Below are 12,124 nucleotides of genomic sequence, written 5' to 3' on the forward strand. Positions count from 1 at the left end.
TCCTTCTGATCAGCCTTTACGTAGGCTTAAGCTATCTTCCGATGTGGCCCATGGTATCAAATATTACCTTAGCCCTTCATTGGCGTTATGCAATATCCATGATAAATCTTCTAATAATTCAATCCTTTGTCTATGCCCTGGGCTCAATTATTTATTTTAACTTATATCGGAGTCTTCTATGGCTGTATGATTATCAACAAATATGCTGCCTGGATAATGCTCCAAATTCTTGAGTGTATCCATGATGTACTAACTCTAGAGCATTGATCGAATAATTCTTTTTGTTCCATCTCAACTTTCTTTAAACGTGTGCAATTACTTTTCCTGGTCTTTCTACCCCTTGTTGCATCCATACTTAGCTTATCTTAGTGCCCACACTTGCCAGAGTTTTCATACAACTCATATGATCTTGAATATTACATTGTATACCCAATAAAAGTTTTTTAATGTCCTTCCTCGCCTACAATTATCCATAGTTACTTACCTCCACACCCTTGTGCTTGTAGGGTTGCTTCAACTGATACTTTGATTGCCTTCCCGGTGGCACTTTCTTTTATCCTCGTAACACTCATACGGTACCTTTAACTACCTCGACTCCCACTTGAATATATCTCAAGTATTATAATGACATTACCGCGAGGCTGAATTCACTATATTGGGTTTTAGTATGTTTATCTTGCACGATCTGCTGACTCGTCTGTAACCATAACCAGGTTCTTCCTTAGCCATAACCAGGCTCTTCCTTAATCAACTATTAACTTATCACGACCCGGCCGTTCGTCTTAATAAAAAATGCCCTGATCCCCTATTAACTGCTTACCTTGAGTTTATTTCTGCTATTTTGATTTGTCGGGATGTTCGACTTTAAGTTTCGGAGAGTTTTGTACAGTTAGTCCCTAAATGAGAGCTTAATTGTTGGAAAAATGATTGTAGTCAGAACAGTGTGAAGACGACCTCAGAATGGAAATCTGATGGTTTCGTTAGCTCTGTTGGTTGATTTTGGGTTTAGAAACGAGGCCGGATTGTGTTTTGGAGGTCCTTAGCCAATTTAGGATTGAAATGCCGAAAGGTCGAACTTTGAAGTTTCCGGTTCGATAGTGAGATTTTGATCTGAGGATTGGAATGGAATTTCGAGAGTTGCAGTAATTCTGTTATGTCATTTGGGATGTGTGTGCAAAATTTCAGGTCATTCAGAGGTGGTTTGGTTGGGATTTAGATCGAGAGCATATTTTTGAGGATTTTGGAGTTCTTAGGCTTAAATCCATTGTTAATTCGAGGTTTCGATGTTGGTTTAGGTGTTTTAAGGATTGGTACAAGTTTGGGTAGTGGTTTGTGACTTGTTGGTGCCTTTGGTTGAGGTCCCGAGGGCATCGGGGTGAATTCGGATGGTTGACGGAGGAAATTCTGGAATTTAAGTTGCAGCTTCAGTTGCTGGTACTGTCATAACCGCACCTGCGGATTGGGTTCCGTAGGTGCGGCACCGCAGAAGCGGAATTTTGACCATCTCTTCAGAAACCGTAGATGCAGAAACTGCTGGGAATTATTTTAAAAAAGGTTCCGCGACTTGGGGGTTTATTTTCACCATTTCAAATCGTTTTTGGAGAACTTTGGAGGGGATAGAAGAAGTATTCGAAGGGAATCGCTTTGAGGTAATATTCTTGGTCTTAAAACTCGTTTCTAATTTGAAATATACTGAGTAAATCATGGAATCTAGACCAACAATTGAAGAATTAGGGCTTGGGATTTAAGAGATTTAAAATAAGGATTTGAGGGGTCAATTGAACTCCGATTTTAGTGTTCTTGTTATGAATAGACTCGTGAGAGTATGAGGATTCCGAAAATGTAAATTTTACCCGATTTCGAGGTGTGGGCCTGACGGGCATTTTGGACATTTTACCTAATTTCGCGTATTAGCTTAGAATTTAATTGTGGAATCAGTTACTTGAGGTGTTATTTACAATATGCAATTGAATTGAATAGATTTGGGTCATTTGGAGTCGGATACTCGTGGAAAAAGCGTGGTTTCGAGTTGATTTGAGCTTGTTCGAGTTAAGTGGCTTGTCTAACTTGTGTGGGGGACTTTCCCCTTAGGATTGGTATTGTGATAATTGAAATGCCTTGTACGTGAAGTGATGAGTGCGTACTTGTGCTAATTGTTGAATATCCGATTTTCACTAAGTAACTTTCATTGTGTTTTCCCTTTCTATTTATTCTACTTGCACTTTTAAACCTGCTGTTAGTTAGAGAACATGTCTAATTGACTTAATTGCTTTAATTGCTTTAACTGTCTTATTTGTATTACGTGAAGCATGCTAGGTTAGAATAATCTGTATTACCTCGTTATGAAGTTGAGTTTATTTGTGTACTCCTTGTGCCATTGTTGTGTGTTTTATTTTGGGACTACGGGACGACATCCTGAGAGATCCCCTGCACGCATTAACGATTTGAGCTAAAGTATGGGATACTAAGATATCCCCAGCACGTACATTGTGCATACCAAGAGATCCCTATCATACATTGAGGATACCAAAAGATCCTGGGGATACCAAGAGATCCCTATCATACATTGAGGATACCAAGAGATCCTCGGGATACCAAGAGATCCCTATCATACATTGAGAATACAAAGAGATCCTCGGGATATCAAGAGATCCCTAGCATATATTAAGGATACCGAGAGATCCTCGGGATATCAAGAGATCCCTATCATACATTGAGGATACCAAGAGATCCTCAAAATACCAAGAGACCCCTAGCATATATTGAGGATACAGAGAGATCTTCGAGATACCAAGAGATCTCTAACATATATTGAGGATACCGAGAGATCCTCGGGATACCAAGAGATCCCTAGCATATATTGAGGGTACTAAGAGATCCTCGAGATACTGAGAGATCCCCGGTTACTTCCTTCTGGTTTGCCTTCATCTCTGTTTTCCGTTATTGTACTCTTATTATCCTGTATAGATCCTTACTGTAGATTCTCAATTATACTTCTTATCTTATCTTGTCATCTTTATATTTATTAAATCTCAGTAGAGCCCTGACCTTCCTCATCACTACCCAACCGAGGTTAGGTTTGGTACTTACTGAGTACCATTGTGGTGTATTCATGCCTCTTCTGCGCATGTTTTTCATGTGGATATCCAGGTACCGCTACTAAGGCCTATCATCCTTGAGGAGGCGACTTCTCTAGAGACTTCGAGGTACATCTACCGCGTCCGCAGACTAAGAAGTCCCTTTCTATTCCTGCTTTTAGTATTTAGCCCATTTGTACTTTCCTGTTCTTATGAGACATTCCGGGGTTAGAGCTATGTAGTATTAATTTTAGCTTGTGAATCGTGGGTTTCTGGGTCTTGGATTTGGATATTGGTTTTGAGACTTATATATATGGTGTATGCCAAGCGGCACATTTAAACGTTGTTATTACCTTATTTCTACTTTTAAATTGTTTACTTCCGCAAATTTTGGTTTTGTTCCGCAATTTAGGCATACCTAGTCGTAGAGACTAGGTGCTATCACGATGGTTCACGGAGGGCGAATTGGTGTCGTGATAAGTTGGTATCAGAGCTCTAGGTTCATAGGAGTAACGGATCACAAGCCGGTTTATTAGAGTCTCGCTGATCGGTACGGAGACGTCTGTACTTATCTACGAGAGGCTATGTAACTTTTAAAAAATAATTCCACTTCATTTGATTTCCCTGTCGTGCGAGATTTTGACATCACAATCCTAAATTTCTGCCTTCTATTTTCTCACATATAGTGAGCACATATGCTACTAGGGATGATCAGACACCTGTTCCCCCTACGAGAGCCGTCAAAGGTCGGGGCCGGGGTAGAGTCTGAGGACGCGCTCATGGTGCATCTAGGGCACCCGCACGAGCTGCTACAGAAGAGCCACCAGCAGTTCCAGCTAGAGCCCAGGCATCGGATACGCCTACTGCTACTACTACTCCAGCACTTTAGGAGACATTAGCACAGTTTCTGAGCATGTTTGGTAACTTAGTTTAGGCGGGGTTGATTCAGGTTGTACCAACTACTTTACAGATCGGGGGAGCGACCCAGACTCCCGCCGCCCCCACTCCAGAGTAGCAAGTTCCCATTGGTCAGGTTCCAGGTGTCATAGCGACACAACCTATAGTCCCAGTTTAGCGGTTGGTGAGGACCTCTCGCCGAGTAGAAGACAGGTGGGTCCAGGAAAGAGAATATAGGTAAGTGAGGAGGCCTCGTGGACTGGAGAGACCCACTGGTCCTTATTTTGGAGGAAGAGTATGGCATGGTAGAGGTTTTGTGTGCTAGCCTGCTCAGTTTGCATCTCGGATTTCACACAGTGTTTTAGGTGTTCAGGGGTCTTGGAGTACCCGTACCGAAAATTTCCACTACCACGTCCTCCCAAAGCTTGTTTTGAGTGTGGTGACACACTCAATGTGGTGAGGTATTGCCCTAGACTTGGGATGAGTGCACCTCCATAGACTTCTTAACCACAACGCCCTCCATAGAGTTCTCAGGATATGATCACCGCACCAGTTGCTACCCCATCTGCTTTGCCAGCTAGAGGGGAAGGCCAGGCCAGATATTATGCCTTTCCTGCCCATACCGAGGCTGTCACATCTGATTCTATCATCACAGGTATTATCCTGATTTGTCATAGAGTGCATCGATTGTATTCGATCTAGGCTCAGCCTATCCTTTTGTGTCTTCTTATTTTGCTCCGCATTTGGGTGTACCTCTGGATTCTTTGAGTTCACTGTTTATGTTTCTACTCCTGACTGAGATTCTCTTGTTGTGGACTGCAATTATCGATCGTGTTTGGTTGCTCTTAGTGGTTTTGAGACCATAGTCGATTTATTGTTGCTCAGCATGGTAGATTTTGATATTATCTTGAGCATGGACTGGTTGTCGCCCCATTATGCTATTCTTGATTGTCACACCAAAACCGTGACGCTGGCTATGCTAGGTGTACTGCGTGTTGAGTGGAGGGGTACTTTAGATCACACTCCCAGTAGAGTTATTTCTTTTCTTAAAGCTCAGTGTATGATTGAGAAGGGGTGTGACACGTATTTAGCTTATATGAGAGATGTCATTATTGATACCCCTTCAGGTTCAGTCCCAGTAGTACGGGATTTTCCCGATGTGTTTTCATTTGATATTCCAGGCATGCCACCTGATAGAAATATTGATTTTGGCATTGATCTGTTGCCGGGCACTCAGCCCATTTCTATCCCTCCATATCGTATGGCTCCTCCTGAGTTGAAGGAGTTGAGAGATCAGTTACAGAAATTGCCTGATAAGGGTTTTATTCGGCCTAGTGTATCGCCTTGAGGTGCTCCTGTCTTGTTTTTGAAGAAAAAGGATGGTTCTATGCGTATGTGTATTGATTATCGCCAGTTAAACAAGGTTACAGTGAAGAACCGTTATCCTTTGCCTTGTATTGATGATCTATTTGACCAGCTTCAGGGTGCACGAGTATTTTCTAAGATTGATTTGCGCTCAGGTTACCATCAGTTGAAGATTCGGGAGCCAGACATCCCGAAGACCACTTTCAGGACTCGGTATGGTCATTACAAGTTCCTTATCATGTCATTTAGGCTGACCAATGCCCCAACAGCCTTTATACATTTGATGCATAGTGTGTTCCGGCCATAGCTTGACTCGTTCGTCATTGTCTTTATTGATGATATCCTAGTGTATTCCCAGAGTCGGGAAGATCATGAGAAGCACCTGAGGATTGTGCTTCAAACTTTGAGAGAGAAGAGGTTATATGTTAAGTTCTCAAAATGTAAGTTTTGGTTGGATTCAATGGCATTCTTAGGCCACGTGGTATCGAGTGAAGGGATATAGGTGGATCCGAAGAAAGTGAAAGCAGTGCAGAGTTGGCCCAGACCATCCTCAGCTACAGAGATCCGCAGTTTCCTTGGCTTGGTGGGTTAATTCCGTCGTTTTGTGGAGAGGTTTTAATCGATTGCAGCCCCTATGACCATATTGACCCAGAAGGATGCTCCATTTCAGTGGACGGAGGAGTGTGAGGTGAGCTTTCAAAAGCTCTAGATAGCTTTGACTACAACCCTAATTTTGGTATTACCTTCAGGTTCAGGATCTTATACGGTCTATTATGATGCCTCGAGGATTGGCCTCAGAGCGGTGATGATGCAGGACGGTAGAGTGATTGCTTACGCGTCCAAACAATTGAAGATACATGAGAAGAATTACCATGTTCACGACCTTGAGTTGGCTGCCATTGTTCACGCCCTGAAGATTTGGCTCCATTATTTATACGGGGTTCCCTATGAGATTTATACTGACCATCGGAGCTTGCAGCATTTGTTCAAACAAAAGGATCTAAATTTGCGCCAGAGGAGGTGGTTGGAGTTGCTGAAGGATTATGACATCACTATTTTGTATCACCTGGGCAAGGCCAATGTAGTGGCTGATGCTTTGAGCTGCAGGGTAGAGAGTTTGGGGAGTTCGGCTTATTTACCAGCATCGGAGGGGCCTATGGCGATGTTCAGGCCTTAGCTAGCCAGTTTGTGAGATTGGATATTTTGGAGCCCGGTCGGGTTCTAGCTTGCTTGGTTTCTCGGTCTTCCTTATTTGATCGTATCAGGGAGCGGCAGTATGATGACCCTCGTTTGCTTGTCCTCAAGGATAAGGTTCAGCACGATGATGCTAGAGATGTGACTATTGGTGACGATGGGGTATTGAGGATCAGATTGTGTATCCAATGTTGATGGGCTTCGACAGTTGATTCTGGAGGAGGCCATAGTTCACGGTATTCCATCCATCCGGGTGCCGCGAAAATGTATTAGGATTTGAGACAGCACTATTGGTAGAGGCGGATGAAGAAAGGTATAGTTGGATTTGTAGCTTAGTGCCTTAGCTGTCAGCAGGTGAAGTATGAGCACTAAAGACCGGGTGGGTTTCTTCAGCAGATAGAGATTTCCGGAGTGGAAGTGGGAGCGGATCATCATGGACTCTGTAGTTGGACTCCCACGGACTTTGAAGAAGTTTGATGCTATTTGGGTGATTATGGATCGACTGACCAAGTCCGATCATTTCAACTTATGTGTACTACCTATTCTTCGGAGCGGTTGGTGGAGATTTATATCCGGGAGATTGTTTGTCTGCATGGTATTCCAGTTTCCATTATTTCAGATAGAGGTTCTCAATTCATATCACGGTTTTGTAGGGCCATTAGCATGAGTTGGGTACTCAGGTAGAGTTGAGTACAACATTTCACCCTCAGACGGATGGATAGACGGAGCGCACTATTCAGATTCTTGAGGATATGCTCTGTGCGTGTGTGATTGAGTTTGGAGGGTCTTGGGATCAGTTCTTGCCATTGGCGGAGTTTTCTTACAACAACAACTATCAGTACAACATTCAGATGGCACCGTATGAGGCTTTATATGGTAGGCGGTGTAGGTCTCCAGTGGGTTGGTTTGAGCCGGGTGAGGCCAGATTATTGGGCATAGATTTGGTTCAAGATGCTTTGGAGAAGGTGAAGGTGATTCAGGACAGACTCCGTACAACCCAGTCCAGATAGAAGAGTTACGCCAACCAGAAGGTTCGTGATGTTTCCTATATGGTTAGAGAGCGGGTTCTGCTTCGGGTTTTGCCTATGAAGGGCGTTATGAGATTTGGGAAGAAAGGAAAGTCCGAGGTTTATTGGCCCTTTTGAGATATTGAGATGTGTTGGGGAGGTTGCTTATGAGCTTGCCTTAACTCCCAGTTTGGCAGGAGTTCATCCGGTATTTCATGTTTTGATGCGCCGGAGGTATCACGGTGATCCGTCGCACGTGTTGGATTTTAGTTCAGTCTAGTTGGGCAAGGATCTATCCTATGTTGAGTAGCCAGTGGCTATATTGGATAGGCAGGTTAGAAAGCTTAGGTCAAAGAACATTACATAAGTAAAGGTTCAGTGGCGGGGTCAGCCGATCGAGGAGGTGACCTGGAAGACCGAGCAGGATATGCGCAGCCGTTACCCTCATCTTTTCACTACTTCTGGTATGTCTTTATGCTCGTTCGAGGACGAACGAATGTTTAAGTGTAGGAGGATGTGACCACCCGGCCGGTCGTCTTAAGAATTAACGCCCTGATCCCCTATTAACTATTTCCCTTGATTTTATTTCTGCTATTTTGATTTACCTGGATGTTCGGTATTAAGTTTTAGAGAGTTTTGGAACACTTAGTCCCTAAATGAGAGCCTAAGTGTTGGAAAGTTGACTGTAATTGGAATAGTATGAAGACGTACTCAGAATGGAACTCTAATGGTTCTGTTAGCTCCGTTGGGTGATTTCGGGTTTAGGGGCGTGGTCGGATTGTGTTTTGGAGGTCCGTAGACAATTTAGGCTTGAAATGCCGAAAGGTCAAATTTTAAAGTTTCCGGTTCGATAGTGAGATTTTGATCTGAGGGTCGGAATGGAATTCTGAGAGTTGCAGTAATTCTGTTATGTCATTTGGGATGTGTGTGCGAAATTTTAAGTCATTCAGAGGTGGTTTGGTTGGGCTTTTGATCGAAAGCATATTTTTGAGGATTTTGGAGTTCTTAGGCTTAAATCCATGGTTAATTCGAGGTTTTGATGTTGTTTTAGGTGTTTTAAGGATTGGTACAAGTTTGGGTAGTGGTTTGTGACTTGTTGGTGCCTTTGGTTGAGGTCCCCGGGGGCCTCGGGGTGAATTCGGATGGTTGATGGAGGAAATTCTGGAGTTTAAGTTGCAGTTTCAGCTGCTGGTGCTGTCATAACCGCATTGCGGTTTGGGTTCCGCAGGTGCGGCACCACATAAGCGGCTAAGCGATTGCAGAAGCGGAATTTAGGCCATCTCTTCAGAAATCGTAGATGTGGTTAAAAGTTCACAGAAGTGGAACCGCTCCTGCGGTTAATGTTCCACAGATGCGAGAATTGGGTCCTTAAGTGAATGTCGCAGATGCGACATTTGTTCCACAGAAGCGGGATTGCAGATGCGGAAACTGTTGAGCATTATTTTAAAAGAGGTTCCGCAACAAGGGGGTTTCCACCCTTACTAATCGTTTTTGGAGCTCTTTGGAGGGGATAGAAGAAGGATTCGAAGGGAATCGCATGGAGGTAAGATTCTTGGTCTTAAAACTCGTTTCTAATGTGAAATCTACCTAGTAAATCATGGAATCTAGACCAACAACTGAAGAATTAGGGCTTGGGATTTAAGAGACTTTAAATGAGGATTTGAGGGGTCAATTGAACTCCGATTTTAGTGTTCTTGTTATGCATAGAATCGTGAGAGTATGAGGATTCCGAAAATGTAAATTTTACCTGATTTCGAGGTGTGGTCCTAAGGGGAGTGTTGGTCATTTTACCTAATTTCGCGTAATAGCTTAGAATTTAATTGTGGAATCAGTTACTTGAGTTGTTATTTACAATATGCAATTAAATTGAATAGATTTGGGCTATTTGGAGTCAGATACACGTGGAAAAAGCGTGGTTTCGGGTTGATTTGAGCTTGTTCGAGGTAAGTGGCTTGTCTAACCTTGTGTGGGGGACTTTCCCCTTAGTATTGGTATTGTGATAATTGAAATGCCTTGTACGTGAGGTGACGAGTGCGTACTTGGTCTAATCGTTGAAAATCCAGTTTTCACTAAGTCACTTTAATTGTGTTTTCCCTTTCTATTTATTCTACTTGCACTTTTAAACATGCCGTTAATTAGAGAACAAGTCTTGTCTTAATTGCTTTAACTGCCTTATTTGTATTACGTGAAGCATGCTAGGTTAGAATTGTCTGTGTTACCTTATTATGAAGTTGAGTTTATTTGAGTTCTCCTTGTGCCATTGTTGTGTGTTTTACTTTGAGACAACAGGACGACATCCTAGGAGATCCCCTGCGCGCATTTACGATTTGAGTTGAAGTGCGGGATACCGAGAGATCCCCAGCAAGTACATTGAGGATACCAAGAGATCCTCGGGATACCAAGAGATCCCTATCATACATTGAGGATACCGAGAGATCCTCGGGATACCAAGAGATCCCTATCATACATTGAGGATACCATGAGATCCTCGGAATACCAAGAGATCCCTAGCATATATTGAGGATACCGAGAGATCTTCGGGATACCAAGAGATTCCTAGCATATTTTGAGGATAGCGAGAGATCATCGGGATACTAAGAGATCCCTGGCATATATTGAGGGTACTAAGAGATCCTCGGGATATTGAGAGATCCCCGGTTACTTCTTTGTGGTTTGCCTTCATCTCTATTTTCCGTTATTGTACTCTTATTATCCTGTATAGATTCTTATGGTAGATTCTCAATTTTAATGCTTATCTTATCCTATCATCTTTATATTTATTAAATCTCAGTAGGGCCCTGACCTTCCTCGTCACTACCCAACCGAGGTTAGGCTTGACACTTACTGAGTGCCGCTGTAAGTGTACTCATGCCTCATCTGTGCATGTTTTTCATGTGCATATCCAGGTACCGCTACTCAGGCCTATCATCCTTGAGGTGGCGACTGCTCCAGAGACTTCGAGGTACATCTGCCACGTCCACAGACCGAGAAGTCCCTTTCTATTCCTACTTTTAGTATTTAGCCCTTTTGTACTTTCCTGTTCTTATTAGACATTCCGGAGTTAGAGCTATGTAGTATTGATCTTAGCTTGTGATTCGTGGGTTTCCGGGTCTTGGATTTGGATATATTGGTTTTGAGACTTATATATATGGTATATGCCGAGCGGCACATTTAAACACTGTTATTACCTTATTTCTACTTATAAATTGTTTACTTTCGCAATTTTTGGTTTTCTTCCGCAATTTAGGCCTACCTAATCGTAGAAACTAGCTGCCATCACGATGGTTCACAGAGGGAGAACCGGGGTCATTACATAACTACTCATTGGCCCTTTCTCATATCCATATTCCGCGTAATCTTTCTTAGGTTATTTCCTTTGTCTTACTAGCTCCTTATTTATCAAAAACATCCCGGGCAGGAACCCTTACTTCCTTTTATTAGGGACGTGCTTACATAATGTTCTGGAATCATAGCATATATGTAACATTTGAATAAGTGCAAGCTCACCCCTTTCTCATTTTATCGCATTCTTCCTTTATCATTCCATAGTTACAACACCATTCCACATCCCCCCCTTTAGGTAAGTACTAAGAGTTGGAGCTACGACGACCTGCCTATAGATGTTTTACCTTTTCATCTTTGGCATCCTTTCACATCATCGATGATACTTACTCGCCTTGCGGTAATCCTTTCTGTACCAAGGATAACAAAACTCCTCCTTACTCACGAGGGTGACACTTAGTATAACTAGCACATACATTCCCTTAAGCTTAACTTTGCTCCCATTGCTTGCTGTAGGGAAGCGTCTTCCTAAATCTCTCATGATTCTTCTTATGTTTCCCATTCTATTATAGCCAGAGCGCAATATGAAATTCTCATGATACCGACCGTTATCAAATCACTCAGTCCCTACTTCATGTTTAGTTTATCTTATTCACAACCCCATATTGATTTCTATTATTCTGGGGTCTAACTTTTCCTTCTGGTAGTCGCGTTGGAGTCATGAACTTATTTCTCGAAATGAGGATATGACTTTATGGCCTATACTCTTTTGTTTTCTTAAGTCCCATCAGCTTTCGTCTCTTTCTTTATTTGACTATAAGTTCTGTAACACTCTACCGTTATTATCCATGTATCACACCTTATTCATAATCCTTCCTTATCTCTATTCTCGTTACTCTGCTAATATTTCTGCATATCCCTTTTCTTGTGAAAACTTCAACACAACATTCTTTTACTTTTAAATTTCCTTGCTTCATTCATCGGCTCCTCGAGTTGCTCAACATCCTCATTATACTAGGGACGAGAGTCACACTAAGGTAATATTTATCCTTTCCAGGCTTTCAATGCCTATCATCTGAATCTTTTTTTTGGGTCATGCAAGTATTCACATATAATTGTGATATTCTAGAGTTCACCATCTGGGTGTCTCACAAGGAGGTCTTATTAGCACATTTGCAATATCCTTTGGAAATGTCAACTAACGCAAGCAATCCATTTACCAATTTGGGTTACCCTAATCCTAGCCGGATCTTGATATCCTATCCTTCTCTTATCTATGCCGGTTAGCCCCCACATGGCATA

Source organism: Nicotiana sylvestris, chromosome 9 (genome assembly GCF_000393655.2).
Source record: "Nicotiana sylvestris chromosome 9, ASM39365v2, whole genome shotgun sequence".
Taxonomy (NCBI): domain Eukaryota; kingdom Viridiplantae; phylum Streptophyta; class Magnoliopsida; order Solanales; family Solanaceae; genus Nicotiana; species Nicotiana sylvestris.